At 45.6% G+C, this 16623-nt stretch overlaps 1 protein-coding gene across 2 annotated transcripts in view; it reads left to right on the plus strand.

Moving 5' to 3' along the window:
* Positions 1 to 16623, plus strand: part of LOC120914100 (RING finger protein 208-like) — a 30983-nt gene that overhangs the window by 10766 nt on the left and 3594 nt on the right. The window lies entirely within an intron of this gene.

A 16623-nucleotide genomic window follows, 5' to 3' on the forward strand; every position in this document is an offset into this window, starting at 1 on the left:
TTGCAGAGGGTCTATTGTTGCTGGGGAAGTTTATTGTTGCTGGAGGGGTCTTAGGTGGCTAGGGGGGTCCATTGTTGCTGGTAGGGATCTACTATTGAGAGAGGGGTCTATTGTTGCTGGCAGCTGAAGGGTCTATTGATGCTGGAGATCTACTGTATTGTTGCTGGTGATCTGTTTTTGTTGGGGGTATTTTGTTACAGGGGTTCTTTATTCACAAAGCACTTGCCTGTAAAGTTGCGGCGGCGTAGCATAAATCACCCGGCGGAATTCAAATTCGGCGGGTAGGGGGCGTGTATCATTTAAATGAAGCGCGTCCCCACGCCGAACGAACTGCGCATGCGCCGTCCGTAAAATATCCCAGTGTGCATTGCTCCAAATGACGTTGCAAGGACGTCATTGGTTTCGACGTGAACGTAAATGACATCCAGCCCCATTCACGGACGACTTACGCAAACGACGTAACTTTTTAAAATTTCGACGCGGGAACGACGGCCATACTTAACATTGGCTGCGCCTCATATGGCAGGGGCAACTTTACGCCGGGAAAAGCCTAACGTAAACGTCGTAACTTTACTGCGTCGGCCGCGCATACGTTCGGGAATTTGCGTATCTAGCTAATTTGCATACTCGACAGGGAATCCGACGGAAAAGGGCCACCTAGCGGTCAAAAAAAAAATTGCAGTTTAGATCCGACGGCGTAAGAGACTTACGCCTGTCGGATCTTCTGGATATCTATGCGTAACTGATTCTAAGAATCAGTGGCATAGATACGACGGCTCAGATTAGGACTTACGACGGCGTACATGGCGCTGCGCCGTCGTAAGTCCTATGAGAATATGGGCCTATATTGCCAAAAGTATTGGGACGCCTGTTTTTACACACACATAACGGCATCCCAGTCTTAGTCCGTAGGATTCAATATTGAGTTGTCCCATCCTTTGCTGCTATAACAGCTTTAACTCAAGTTTTTTTTTTTTTTACCTAACTTTTTTTTTTCATCACATAGGGGACAAACAGTCCCCTATGTAATGATTTTTAGGTGACAGGTTCTCTTTATTGAGATATAAATGCATTTTACAGGGCACAATGGCGACAATTAAAGGGAACAGTGGCGACAATAAAAGGGCACAGTGGCAACAATTAAAGGGCAAAGTGGCAACAATTAAAGGGCACAGTGGTGACAATTGATGTGGGCACAGTGGTAACAATTGATGGCATGGCACAGTGGCTGCGTTTGATGGCACAGTGGTGACAATTGATGGGCACAGTGGTGACAATTGATGGCACAGTGGCTGCGTTTGATGGCACAGTGGCGACAATTGATGGCACAGTGGCGACAATTGATGGCACAGTGGCTGCGTTTGGCATGGCACAGTGGCGACAATTGATGGCACAGTGGCTGCGTTTGATGGCACAGTGGCGACAATTGATGGCACAGTGGCTGCGTTTGATGGCACAGTGGCGACAATTGATGGCACAGTGGCTGCGTTTGATGGCACAGTGGCGACAATTGATGGCACAGTGGCGACAATTGATGGCACAGTGGCTGCGTTTGGCATGGCACAGTGGCGACAATTGATGGCACAGTGGCGACAATTGATGGCACAGTGGCTGCGTTTGATGGCATGGCACAGTGGTGACAATTGATGGGCACAGTGGTGATAAATGATGGCACAGTGGCTGCGTTGCATGGCACAGTGGCTGCGTTTGAAGGCATGGCACAGTGGCGACAATTGATGGCACAGTGGCGACAATTGATGGCATGGCACAGTGGCGACAATTGATGGCATGGCACAGTGGCTGCATTTGATGGGCACAGTGGCTGCATTTGATGGGCACAGTGTGGCTGCAATTGTTTTATTTTTTCGTTTTTGTTTGCGCCCCCCCAAAAACTTTGAGCACCAGCCGCCACTGCCACAAGTGCATTTTTTTTTACCACTACTATTATTCTTTATATTGGCTTTTGGAATTTACAAATGCAGCCATTTGGAAATCAGATGAAAGGTTCAAAACACTTTTTGATAGATAAAAAGTGCATTATATATATATATATATATAGATCAGACCAAAATGAGGGACAAATGAGGAGGACAGAGGGACATTGCTCCAAATCAGTGACAGTCCCACAAAATCAGGGACAGTTGGGAGCTATGGGCAGCAACCTAAAATATTGAAATGCTTTACATACTCCTCCCATAATAATAACTATTTGCCTATAATGATTATATTGGGTAATTGCTGGCAGCTGTCTTTTAGAAGTAGCCGTTTATGAATAATATGGTGTAATAACATGTAATCATTGTGTGTGGCGGGTGCCAGTGGAAGGCACACTGTACTGTAGCGGGTACATCAGGTTTAAAGTTGAACGCCTGGAATGAAAGCCCAACTCCAGGAAAATGGGAAATGATCTCTTGCAGTGAGGCTGCTCCTGTACCACAAGGGTTAATAGCTTGTTTTGTCTAGGGGAGAGGCTAAATAGAGTGATCCGATGACGCCAACATTAGTATTAATCACAGGCAAATTAGGCGGCCGCGAGGCCCCTGTGAGTGCGAGGCCTTAGGCGACCCCCTAATTTGCCTAATTAGAGAGCCACCTCTGCTTACCTGATCCTCCGCTTCCCCATCAATGGACTGTCCTTCAATGTCATCAAGTCCAATGCAGGGCTGTGGACTCTGTTTTGGTCTTGATGATATCAGGACCATAGACAGCTGGTGTGTGTGTGTGAGGGGGGGGGGGGGGGGCAGGGAGCTGTGGGCACCTAGCTAGCTGTGGGCAAGAGAGGAAGATCCGGTAAGTAAATCCTGTTTTTTCGCTCCCCTAGAGCAGGGGTGTCACTGCGTGAAGCATTAGCATTATGGTTTCCCCCAAAGGGACGATTGTATCTGTAAGACTAGATATCCAGAACACCACACCACCTTTCATCAAATATCAAGAGCCCACCCTCCCTTACATCACAGTGCACCCCCCTTACCTTACCTTCTTAGGAAAAAGCTGGGAAGCAGAAAGTGCAAGGTCTGGAGGAGGTCCAGAGGGGGACCCTAAAATGCTGGGAGCAGGGGAGGCAGCTGCACAGAGAGGCGCTGGATCTGTAGGAGGAGTTCTTTCCTCCTCTCTTCTGCCAACTGGGGAGGGCAGAGACTAATATCTCTGCTGCTGCATGTAGAAGCACCGGATCTGAAGGAGGAGTTCTGTCCTCCTCTCTTCTGCCAACTGGGGGGGGGGGGGCAGAGACGAATATCTCTGCCGCTGCACAGAGAGGCGTAGGATCGAAGGAGTTCTGTCCTCCTCTCTTCTGCCAAATGGGGGGGCAGAGACTAATATCTTTCTGGATGCATGGGGAAGCACAAGATCTGAAGGAGAAGTTCTATCCTCCTCTCTTCTGCCAAATGGGGGGTCAGAGACTAATATCTTTGCGGCTGCATGGAGAAACACAGATTCTGGGGGAGGAGTTCTGTCCTCCTCTCTGCTGCCGACTGCTGAGACACAAGTGGGGGTGGAGACAAGGGGGGTGCTGCAGCTGCAGGAGAGGGCCACATGAAATTACCCGGTGGTCCGAATTTGGCCCCTGGGCCTTGTGTTTGACATATATGCCTTAGACCAAAACAAACATTTAACCCTTTCCAGTGCAGCCAGAGCCCCACTGCGGGGGATATTTTTTTAGTTGCCCAGCGTTCAGCTTTGACTTTTTTTTTCAAACTTACATCGTTCCAGCTTGGTTACATCAAATTCTTCAAACTTCACATTTGGAGGGCTGCTGGGGATGCAAAATGTCACTGCAGTAGCTTGTGCTACATACAGTCAGCACTGGTCTCGTGGTGCAGCTCGAGCAACTTACCATCTGTATAATGAACATAGGGGGTCACTCACTTGGCACCTCCAACTTTCACAGACAGTATTCTTGTACAACATTATTTCAGTGAATGAAAGGCATTCTCTCATTGGATGAGGTGGAGAAGAGGGTCAGATATTGTCACAATCCCTGCTTCATCCAATCAGAGAACACTTTGTATTCATTGAAAAAACACAAGACGTCTTCTGAATGGTGGAGGTGCTGAGAAAGTGACCACCTGTGTTCAGTATACTGATGACAAGTTGCCCCAGCAGCACCTAGAAGAGATCGGCGTTAACTGTGTGTAGCACAGACCACTACAGCAAATGTATGCATCCCCAGCAGCCTTCTGGATGTGAAATATGGATAATTAGATGTAACTAAGCTAGACCAATGTAAATCACCCTTAAAGTGTTACTAAACACACAACAGTAAACTCATATTTAACTCATACTGTATATTTAGTAAAACATGCTTGTTATACTCACTGTGGAAACTAAGGGGGTAATCCTCTACGTTGTGTAAAAAGGGTGTTTGACCCTGCCACGGCCGGGACAAGGGGTGGGCAGGAAGAGCGGCTTCCCTGGGCACTGTGGTATCATGTGAGGTGGGGGTGGGGCACCACAAGGAGATGGGGGAGGCTATTTGTTTTGGAAGGGGAGCAGGGGTAAGTATTATTTGGTTTGGGGGATGTGTGTTGAGAAGGGGGATGGGGGAGGAAGATTTGTTCTAGGAGGGGGGATTGAGGGGGGATTGTGCTGGGAGGGGGGATTTGAAGTGTGGGGGGGGGTGTACTAGGAGGGAACATTTTAAGTTGGAGGGGGCATTTGAACTGGGGGATGGGGAGGGGCAAAAATTTGTGGTGGGATTTCAGAGGGAGGGGCAAAGTTGTACTGGGAGGAGGGCCAGTTTATGCTTAGGGGGTAAGCATGTGGATTAGTGTTCAGTGTTTTTTGGGTGGGATTATTGCCGACAAATAATGCTCATACATCTTCGGGGGCGCAGTTTGGCAAGTTTGCCCCAGGGTCTAGATGACCTTGTCCTGGCACTGGATCCTGCCTTCTCTGATCTTTACCTTCTTCCATTGTGTCCAACTCATCCAAATACAGTGGAACCTCGGTTTAAGAGTAACTTGGTTTGAAAGCGTTTTGATTTGCAAGCAACTTTTTTTTTTTTCATTCTGACTCGGTTTGCGAGTGTTGACTCACAAGAAGAGCAGAATTCAAGCTAAATAGGCCTGCAGTACCTCATTTGGCCTGAGGTACGGGGGCGCAGGAGCCGAGAAAAGCCGAACATTGGCCTGCAGTACCTCATTTGGCCTGAGGTACGGGGGCGCAGGAGCGGAGAAAAGCCAAACATTGGCCTGCAGTACCTCATAGGACAGTCAGAGGAGAATGAAAACTCCTACAAGCTTTAACCAGACACTGATAGGAGTCACCTGACTGCTGTAACTGCTGGTGAGAAAATGTATTTAGCAGTTTATATTTACTAAAATAATTGCATTTCCATGTTCTGTGTACTTGGGGAGACCAGATATAGCGACTGCAGGCTCCTGGGTTTAGTAACACTTTAACCCTTTCCTACCGAGCGTACGCATATATGCGTCCTCGGCTTTCAGGGGTTATACCGGGATGATCATCCCGGTACCGTTGTTTAGAGCCGGCGATTGGCTATCCAGGCATAACAACCGATGCAGCAAAAAGTCGCTCGGTTGTTATACCGGAGGAGCGGGAGGGGACATCCCCCTCCTCCTGCTGCCTCTCGCTGCTCTGACTTGGCCTCCCGTCCCACCGGGAGACCCGATCCGTGATCCGGCGTGATTCAGGCGCAGACTGAAACGTCACCGTAAACAGCTTTGATTCAGTCTCCACAATGTAGACACGGAAGCGGCATCATGACGTCACTTCCGGGTTACTCGGCTGCCAATGGCGCCGGATTTAAAAAAGTACACAATATTCAGATTTTTTTTTAAAGTGCCCCCCTCCCTGCGAGCTCGCGCAACAAAGAAAACGCATACGGAAGTCGCGCCCGCATATGAAAACGGTGTTCAAATCACACATTTGAGGTATCGCCGCGATCGTCAGAGCGAGAGCAATAATTCTAGCACTGGACCTCCTCTGTAACTCTAACCTGGTAACCGTAAAAAAAAGTTTAAAGCGTCGCCTATGGAGATTTTTAGGTACCGTAGTTTGTCGCCATTCCACGAGTGCGTGAAATTATATTATTATAAAGCGTGACATGTTTGATATCTATTTACTCAGCGGAACATCATCTTTCACATTATACAAAGAAATTGGGCTAACTTTACCTTTTAATTTTTTTTTTAATTCATGAAAGTACATTTTTCCCAAAAAGTTGCGTTTAAAACACCACTGCACAGATACTGTGTGACATAAAATTTTGCAACAATCGCCATTTTATTCTCTAGATTCTCTGCTAAAAAAATATATATAAATGTTTGGGGGTTTTACGGATTTTAACTTGTAAACACCAAATGTCAGAAATAGGCTTAGGGCCAGATTCACATAGTTCCCGCGTTGGCGTAGTGTAAGCCATTTACACCACGCCACCGCAACTTACTGGAGCAAGTGCCATATTCTCCAAGCACTTGCTCCGTAATTTGCGGCGGCGTAGTGTGTATGGCCGCGTAATTCAAAGGGGGCGGCTTGTATTCAAATTAAGCGCGCCCCCACGCCGATTGAACTGCGCATGCGCCGGGCTGAAAAATAGCCCAGTGCGCATGCACCAGCTCACGGCGGAAAACGTCAATGACGCCGACGTGAGCGTCATTGACATAAAGTCGTATTCAAGAACGACTTAGTAAAACGATGTAACCGACGGAAAAAGACGACGCGGACCCGACGCCATACTTAACATGGCATACGGCGGACTGGCGTAAGGTTACCCCTTATATAGCAGGGGTAACCTTACGCTTACGGAAACGACGTAAACGACGACGACGCGTCGCAAATTTGTTCGGGAATCGGCGTATCAGGCTCATTTGCATAGTCAAATACACCGGCGTAACTCTTTTGAGAATCTGGCCCTTAGTCATTACTAGTTGACTAGTAAATAAATGCAGAAAAAATATCCTTTCACAGACTTCTTTTTTTGAAAACTTTATACGTTCTTATAGAGTGTTGGTAAACATCTGGACGTTTAATGCAAGTTACTTTTTATACTCCTTTTTCGATTCTATCATTCGATGAACTTGAACACTCTGCCACTAACAGACCAGCCGAGCTGCCCAGTGCGGCATGACGGAAACCCACGCTGAATATTGAACAATACTAGTGCATGTGTATAACCAATCAGGCAACGTGTTCGCCTTAGACAGTCCCACTTCCTTTGTCATCTTGTTACGGGAAAAACACTCGTTCCCACCATTTTTATAAATTGGGGGAAAAGCCAGCTCCACCAAAACTGATTTCTCAGGATCATCACTGGCGGGGTGAATCAGGTGACTTTAATAGCTTTCCGGGATTCCAGTGGTTAGATATAGCAGAATTCCCAGACTGCCCAATCGTTGCATCACCGGACTGTGGTGTCACATGTTCCCATTGGTCAACAAAATGCATGTCAATTTTTTTTTTTTTTTTTGCATACTAGTCTTATATTGAAAATAAAGAGGTTACCAAAGTTACGAAAATTCTCATGTGACAGAAAAAAAATTCGGAAGTGTGTTGTAGTGTATTTGTATTGTATTTTCAGACGACAACTGTACTCATCAAACAAAAATCACGCTTGTCCCATCGGATAATTTTGCATGAATTGTCGTGATCGGCTCTCGAAATGCTGTGTACTAACGATCAGATTATCGCATGATCATTTTGAAAGCGATATTTTTCGTACAATTTTCTACTCATGTGTTAAGAGAGGCAGTACACCTGTAAGGGGCCCTGAGGTCCCCAGGGGCCCGGATGGCAACTCCCTTTTTTTTTTTCATTTTTTTTTTTTTTAAATTGGCCCAGAGGTTCCCAGGGCCCCCGGATGGCAACCCCCCCGTTTTTTTTAAAAAACATTTTTTATTTTATTTTTTATATACTTTTTTTTATTTTTTTTTTATTAAAGGGCCCAGAGGTCCCCAGGGCTCATATGGCAACCCCTTCCCTTTTTTTGTATAACATTTTTTCTATTTTTTTTTATATCATTTTTTTTTTATTTCTTTTTAATAAAGGGCCCAGATGTCCCCAGGGGCCCGGAGGTCCCCGGATGGCAACCCCCCTACATTTTTTTTATATATATTTTTTTTTTGTTTTTATTAAAGGGCCCATAATGGAGGTCAGTGGGAAGAGCAGCCGCTGTTTAGGGTCGGTTTGCAGGTGCTATTTTTAGTGCAATAGCGCCTGCAAATCGCCTCAGTGTGAAAGGGACCTAATGCATCCTATGCATTAAGGTGAAAAAACACCTTGCAAGGTCCGACACCCCCGAGCCCCCGTTTTACTTACCTGATCCCCAAACTTCCGTGGGCGTGATCCCGCGTCGTTCTCCCCACGGTTTCTCAGCTCTTAATTTGATAGATTGATAGCAGCGCAGCCATTGGCTCCCGCTGCTGTCAATCAGATCCAATGACATGCCCGCTGGGGGGGCAGGGCCAAGTCGTACACTCAGCGGCTATATATGTACGCTGATTGTATGGCACGGGAGCGCACCCACAAGTTAACACCCTCATGAGAGAGCTTCCCAGAGGGGGTTATGTATTGCGGGGAGGAGCCACGAGAGCCATCGTGGGACCCCAGAAGAGGACGATTGGGGCCACTTTGTGCAAAACGAACTGCACAGTGGAGGTAAAGTTTTTAAACGTGAACCTATAGTATCACTTTAATTTAACACGCTGTTAGAAGTTAGAAGCTGATTGGTTACTGTGCACAGCTGCACCAGATTCTGTGTGCACCATTTTTAGTATATCTCCCCCACTGTCCTCTTACTGCAATCCACCCAAAAATTGGCTATAAGATAGAACAGCTTGCAAATATGCATATGCAGTATATATATGTGTATATATATATATATATATATATATATATATATAGTATGGCCCGGATTCAGGAAACACTTACGCTGACGTATCTTGAGATACGCAGCGTAAGTGCACAGATGCGCAGTCGTATCTATGCGCCTGACTCTTAACACAAGATACGCCTGAAATGTGGCTTCATCCGACCGACGTAAGTCTCCTACGCCGTCGGAGCCTGGGCGCATATTTACGCTGGCCGCAAGGGGCGCTTCCATTGATTTACACGTCGAATATGCAAATGACCGACATACGCCGATTCACGAACGTACTTGCGCCCGTCGCAGTAGTATACGCCATTTACGTAAGGCGTACGTCCGGCGTAAAGTTATTCCACCTATAGGAGGCGCATCCCATGCAAAGGTATGGACGACAGAACAGCCGTCGTATTTTACGTTGTTTACGTAGTACTACGTGAATAGGGCTGGGCGTAGGTTACGTTCAGTGATTCGACGTATCTTAGGCGTTCGATCCGACGTGATTCTGAGCATGCGCACTGGGAAGCGTCCTCGGGAGGGCGCATGCGCCGTTCGTTTGGCCCTTCATTTGCATGGGGTCACGGTTAATTTAAATGTATCACGCCCACTACCTTCCTACTTTGAATTAGGCGGGCTTACGCCGGGCCAATTTACGTTACGCTGGCGCAATGTAGGGAGAGAGTGCTTTGTGAATACTGCTCTTGCCTCTCAGAGTTACGTCGGCGTAGCGCATATGAGATGCGCTACGCCGGCACAAAGATGCGACGATCTACCTGAATCTGGCCCTATGTGTATATATAATTTATTTATTTATTGTGTATGTGTGCATTTATATATATATATATATATATATATATATATATATATATATATAATTGTTAAAAACCATTCTCACCCACTTTTGTTGCATCATCTGTAGCGACATGAGAAATTGTTTACACAATTTCCCTTTTCTTTTCTGCAAAATACATTGCACAATTCTTGTGGGTCAGTATATTGCACTGCTAAAGGGGCACAAGAAGAAAAAAAAAATCTATAAAAAAGCATGACCCTACTAGAAAATGTCATTCTGTGCTGCCAGGCCTTGCATGTATTAGTGCCCACTGTAGAGATTTGTGTTGCCTCACTATGGATGCATTTTTGAAGCGGTACTCATTGCTCAATGTTTCCTGCTAAACCATCTTACTGGTCTGCAAAAAAAAAAAAAGGATCGCCCTTCCCCATACATATAATACACATTTACACAAAATTTAGAAACATGTTTTTCCAATTGAACTATATAGAATAGCCATCATCCTCTGCACACCCACTGACAAATCAGATTGCACATACTCAGAGGCGGCTCTAGGCTTTGTGAGGCCTTAGGCAAAACTTGACATGGGGCCCCACTCACACCCATGATGGGAAAAATAATTCAAAGGACAAGAGCCTCTTCCCCACAACCCTGGCTGGTGGATGTGGGGGTCTGCGGGCAGAGGGCTTATCGGAATCTAAAAGCCCCCTTTAACAAGGTGGCCTCCAGATCCCACTCTTTAATAACTAAGGGGCGGGGTGCACCCGGTGATGTCACCTGGTGAACCCGCCCCCCTTGTGACATCATTGAATGAGGGCATGCTGGGTCATTGACATCACAAGGGGTGGGGTCACTGATATTCACTGGTTGTTAGGGATTCTGGTGGCTCCGCTCCTGAGTCAGGGCTCTTAACACTGCCTGAGCACAGCAGCGTTAAGGTCCCCTGTCCCTCAAAACTGGGGTAATGCATTGGGCAAGTTAGGCGGCCGTGAGGCCCCTGTGAGTGTATGTGCCCACAGTGGGTTGGTGGATTGAAAACGGAGGAATAAAGCGGATGGATCAAAAGAAAGCGTAACAATTATTCAAAGTATTTGATGCAATGTAACAAAAGTGATCTTTAGATAGAATGCCATCAGTCCAAGAGGCGTCCAGATATCTCGGGGATGAGAAGATATCTCATCACCCATTTTTCCCTGAGAAACGGATGCCCGAGTACAAATTCATATCTGCAGTTCCTATAGAGCAGCCCTGCTCAGCCTTTTCAACTCGGGAAACCCTTGAATTACCTTTTCAGGCTCAGAGAACCTCTGCCAATAATTACTATATACTTCTCACAGTACATTGTGATAGTCAGGGAAAGGGAGTCACCGCTCCAGGTGGATATACTGAGCAATCAAGAACCTCTCAGGAAACCAAGGGTGCCGGCAATGCACAAGGCAACATAGTGGAAACTTCAAAAAGATGGACAGCCGCACTCCAAAAAACTCTTGAGTTGTCTTTTTTGTAAAATAAATGATAAAATGCACTACAAAAAGCAGCAAAAATAAGGAAAACAGCCGACGCGTTTGACACTGGATCAGTGCTTAGTCATGGCTAAGCACTAATCCAGTGTAAAAACGCGTCGGCTGTTTTCCTTATTTTTGCTGCTTTTTGTAGTGCATCTTATCATTTATTTTACAATTCTTACATTGGTGGTCAGTGGGAATAAGGTTGCTTCTATTGGTGGTCAGTGTGAAGAATGTTTCTTACATTGGTGGTCAGTGGGAAGAAAGTTACTTATATTGGTTGTCAGTGGGAAGAAAGTTTTTTTTTTTTTTTACTTTATTTAAGGTATGAGGCTTATACAAAGTGGCATAGTATCACAAACTTCAACCCATCACGGCAAATGATAGGCTTTAACAGTAACCCTTAATTAGAAAAATTTAATACAAATTATAACATAACAGTCAAGGTTTCAATACAGTGTCATAGTAATTCAGGAAACTGTGGTCTAAAGACTCCACAACAGATATATCCTGTACGTTATCTGGAAGAAAGTTTCTTAAATTGGTGGTCAGTGTGATGAAAATGCCTTATAATGGAGGTCAGTGGGAAGAATGTTACTTATAATGGAGGTCAGTGGGAAGAATGTCCCTTGCATTGGTGGACAGTGGGAAGAAAGTTCCTCACATTGGTGGTCAGTGGGAAGAAAGTTCCTTATAATGGAGGTCAGTGGGAAGAATGTTCCTTATAATGGAGGTCAGTGGGAAGAATGTTCCTTGCATTGGTGGTCAGTGGTAAGAAAGTTTCTTACATTGGTGGTCAGTGGGAAGAAAGTTCCTTATAATGGAGGTCAGAGGGAAGAAAGTTCCTCATATTGGTGGTCAGTGGGAAGAAAGTTTGTTATATTGGTGGTCAGTGGGAACAATGCTTCTTACATTGGTTGTCAGTGGTAAGAATGCTCTTTACACTGGTTGTTGGTGGGAAGAATGTTTCTTATATTGGTGATCAGTGGGAAGAATGTTTGTTACATTGGTTGTCAGTGGGAAAAATGCTTCTTACATTGAAGATCAATGGGAAGAATGCTCCTTACATTAGTGGTCAGTGGGAATAATGCTCCTTACATTGGGGATCAGTGGGATTAATGCTCCTTACATTGGTGATCAGTGGGAAGAATGCTTCTTACATTGGTGGTCAGTGAAGAGAATGATCCTTACATTGGTTGTCAGTGAGAAGTATATTCCTTACATTTGTGGTCAGCGAAAAGAATGTTCTTTACATTGGTGGTCAGCTGGAAAAATGCTTCTTACATTGATGGTCAGTGGGAAGAATTCCCCCCTTAGCTACAAAGATCATTGGTGTCAGTTGTTATTCATCTGAGAGGCAACATTTTCTCTTTGCTCAAAGAACTCATAGAAACCTCTGGATGAACCCTAAGGTTCGATGAGAAGAATGCTTCTTACATTGGTGGTCAGTGGAAAGAATGCTTCTTACATTGGTGGTCAGTGGAAAGAATGCTCCTTACATTGGTGGTCAGTGGAAAGAATGCTCCTTACATTGGTGGTCAGTGGAAAGAATGCTTCTTACATTGGTGGTCAGTGGAAAGAATGCTCCTTACATTGGTGGTCAGTGGAAAGAATGCTCCTTACATTGGTGGTCAGTGGAAAGAATGTTCCTTACATTGGTGGTCAGTGGAAAGATTGCTAAACAGGTAAACAGAAAATGATACTGTTTGCAGATAGGCTGTGGTCCTTGCAACTGCAAATGGCTTAATTTTTGCATCACTGATTTGACTATGTGAGCTTGTTTGCGTTCTGATAACATTAACAAAAGGAAAGGGCACAACAACATAATACAGGGATACAAATCAAATCTAATACAAAATGTTCCCATTTCGGTTTCCTAGTGGTACCCTCCTCCTCCCCCTGGCATTGGGTACATTTTAGTTTAGCTGCTAGTCATCTAGTCCAGGCATTTCCTGTAGCAGGTGGGGTCACAATACCACACGGGGGTTACAATTACCACTACGATCAGCACTTATTGTTCACGGGCGAGAAGAGCCTGGCCAATGCTTTTCCTGTGTCATGGAACTTATATAGCAGAACTTGGAACCGGTGGGCGAAATTTCCTGCAGTGTTCCCGAAGACTCAGGACGTTCCAGCTTTGTCGAGCAATTGTTATGTGACAGAAGCACACAAAGCCCCATGACACACTGGATCAAACAACTAAACTCTCAACACTATTTTCCACAATCCTGTTTTTACCACCTTCCCCTGAGTGCCCGTCTGATTTGAGGCTTAAAATCAATAAATCATTTTGTTTGGACAGTAGAGCTGGGGAAGGAAAGAACTCAGCTTTTAAGTCTCCATTCACATCTAGGCGTCAAAACGCCCGACGCCGGACGCTTGTGCCGCTAGAGGGGGAAATTCTCATTGCTGTCTATGGAGATGGTTCACATCTCATAGACGCCGTACGCCTGTCGCCTGAAAAAAAGTCCCAGACCCTTTTTTTCAGGCGACATTGGCGTTCGCCCATTGACAGCAATGGGAAGAATTTGAAAAAAAAAAAAAAAAAAGATACTCCTCTCAACTCCTCTTCTGGTGACCATGTTGGTGCCAACAGAGATAACCTAAGAGCCAGGTCATTTTCTATAGTTTTGGGTAGAATATTAGAACCCCTGTCAGGTTTTTATTGCTGTCCTAGCTATGTAGATTCACCCTCTCATTGCCATGAAGATTCCTTCCACTGACACCAACGATGGGGCATAAATCCTTCCATTGACAATAAAAATTGGGCACTATTCCTCCCACCGGCACCAACTATTTCTCACCCTAATACCAAAGATCGGGCATTGTTTACTCCCACTGGGCACAGTCCAGCTTCCCCAAAGTCTGAAGGACAGTTAACTGTCCCTTTCTTTAGAGACCTATGCTCTAGACCAGTGGTCTCCAAACTCCGGCCCTAGGGCCGGATGCGGCCCTTTGCTTGCCTTTATCCGGCCCTTGGGGCACTATCCCTCCCACTGATACGAGACACTATTCTGCCGTTTGAGACCGACAATGGAGCATCATTTCTCCCACTGACACAACTAATAGAGCACTATTACTCCCTATGATACCAGCAATGGGGCACTATTCCTCCCCCTAATACCAGATGTTCACTAACAATGATGCCAGGAAAATTTCTGCTCCCGCTGGTCAAAGTCCGGCCCTCCAAGAGTCTGAAGGACAATAAACCGGCCCTTTGTTTAGAATGTTTGGAGACCCCTGCTCTAGACCAGTCTTTTTCAACCAGGGTGCCCAGGCACCAGGGATGCCTTCAAGAGTCCTCAGGGTGCCTTGGCAAGATATATAGTAATTGCCCAAAAACTGCATACAAGTCAGCGGATTAATCAAGCCTGCCTATTGGTTACATAAAGCCACAGGTTTTCATTGTGCACCTTTACAACCTGCTTTGGAAGAATAAATCACCGCCAATGTTCGGTGTTCTATGCATGTGAATACCAGTAACAGGGCACTATTCCTACTCCTAATGACCACAGGTGCTATGTCTTTATTCTTTTTTAATCCCACTGGGCACAAAGTCAGAAGCATTGTATACTCCCACTGACTCTGGGCATTTGCTAATCTCGGGGGACCACAATCCAGCCCCCCCTAATGTCCGAAGGACAATAGTCTGTCCCTTTGTTTAGAAAGTTTGGAGACCTCTTTTCCAGACAATTAGAAATCATTGCAGAGTAGTTGAATACATTTCTCTAAAGCTGGCGACAGATGGATTGAAATTCGGCGAGTTAAGCAGGGACCAGCTAAATTTCGCTCCATGTGTAGGCATACTTGTTCAACAGAAGTTGACCATTGGATCAGCTTTTGTCAAATATGAATGTTGGAGATTTTTTTGTCGATCAGCGGCTGTAGCCACTGATCAGTGTACTGACAGTAGAGAGTCCTGCTGTCAAAATACAGGGCCAGATTCATAGAAGAAATACGCCGGAGTATCTACTGATACTCCGGCGTATTTTTAAATTTGCCGCGTCGTATCTTAATTTGTGATTCACAAACAAGATACGACGGCATTTGGCTAAGACCTGACAGGCTTACGGCTTTGTACGCCTTCAGATCTTAGGCTGCAATACTTCGGCCGCCACTGGGTGGAGTTTGCGTCGTTTTCCAGCGTCGGGTATACAAATTAGCTTTTACGGCGATCCACGAAGCTACTCGCGTGCGTTACGTCGTCGCAAGTAGTTTTTTCCCGTCGCAAAGTTAAGCCTGCTTTTTCAAGGCTTAACTTTACACCAGCCATGTTAAAGTATGTCCGTCGTTCCCGCGTCGAATTTAAATATTATTTTTTTTGGCGTAAGAACGTTACGCACGTCGCCATTCACAAACACGTCGGGGCACCGTAATTTCGCGCAAAGCACGTCAGGAAATTTACTAACGGAGCATGCGCAGAATGTTCGGCGCGGCAGCGCGCCTAATTTAAATGGTACACGCTCCATTTGAAGTAGGCGGGCTTGAACCGGATGGCTTTACGTTACACCGCCGTAAGTTTACACGCAAGTGCTTGGTGAATCAGGCACTTGCGCTGAAAACTTGCGGCGGTGTAACGTAAAGACGATACGTTACGCCGCCGCGATTCTTTCTGAATCTGGCCCACAGTGTCTAATGCCTCGTACACACAACCGGTTTTTCCGTCAGATAAAAAAACAATGGTTTTCCCGATGGAATTCCTCTCAAGCTTGTCTTGCATACACACTGTCACACAAAAGTCCAGTGAACGTTTGACTGCCAAGAACGCAGTGACGTAAAAGACTACGACGAGCCAACAAAATGAAGTTCTATGCTTCCGAGCATGCTTCGAATTCCATGCACATTTTTTTTTCCTGCTAGGATTTCGCTAAAGACGAACAGTTTTCCCGCTAGGATTTTTCCTGACGGGAAAAAAAATCCTGTTCTGTCTTTTTCCGGCAGTTTTCCCATCTGAAAAACTGCGATAAAGCATACAAAGGCTCTCATCGCAGTTTTTCCGACGGGTCGTGTGTACGAGACATCAGAAGGGGAGATTCCCTCATCCAAAGAATGTATAACCAAAGAATATGATACACATCAAATGATGCTGTTTGCAGATAGGCTGTGGTCCTTGTAACCGCAGATTGCTTTATTTTTGCATTACTGATTGGACTATGTGGGCTTGTTTGTGTTCTGATAACATTAACAAAGGGAAAGGGCACAACAACATAATACAAAACAGGGATAAAAATCAAATCTGATACAAAATGTTTTGTTTTCCTAGTGGTACCCCCTCCTCCTCTTGGCATTGGGTAAACCAGTTTAGCTGCTAGTCATCCCGTCAGGACCTTTCCTGTAGCAGGTGGGGTCACCATATCACACGGGGGTTACAATTACCGCTACGATCAGCACTTATCGTTCACGCGTGAGAAGAGCCTGGCCAATGCTTGGGACACAGTTCTGCAGGGACCAACTGAATTTCGATCCATGTGTAGGCTTTTTTGTTCAACAGACCATTAGATCAA

The sequence above is a fragment of the Rana temporaria genome, chromosome 9 (genome assembly GCF_905171775.1).
Source record: "Rana temporaria chromosome 9, aRanTem1.1, whole genome shotgun sequence".
Classification (NCBI taxonomy): Eukaryota; Metazoa; Chordata; class Amphibia; order Anura; family Ranidae; genus Rana; species Rana temporaria.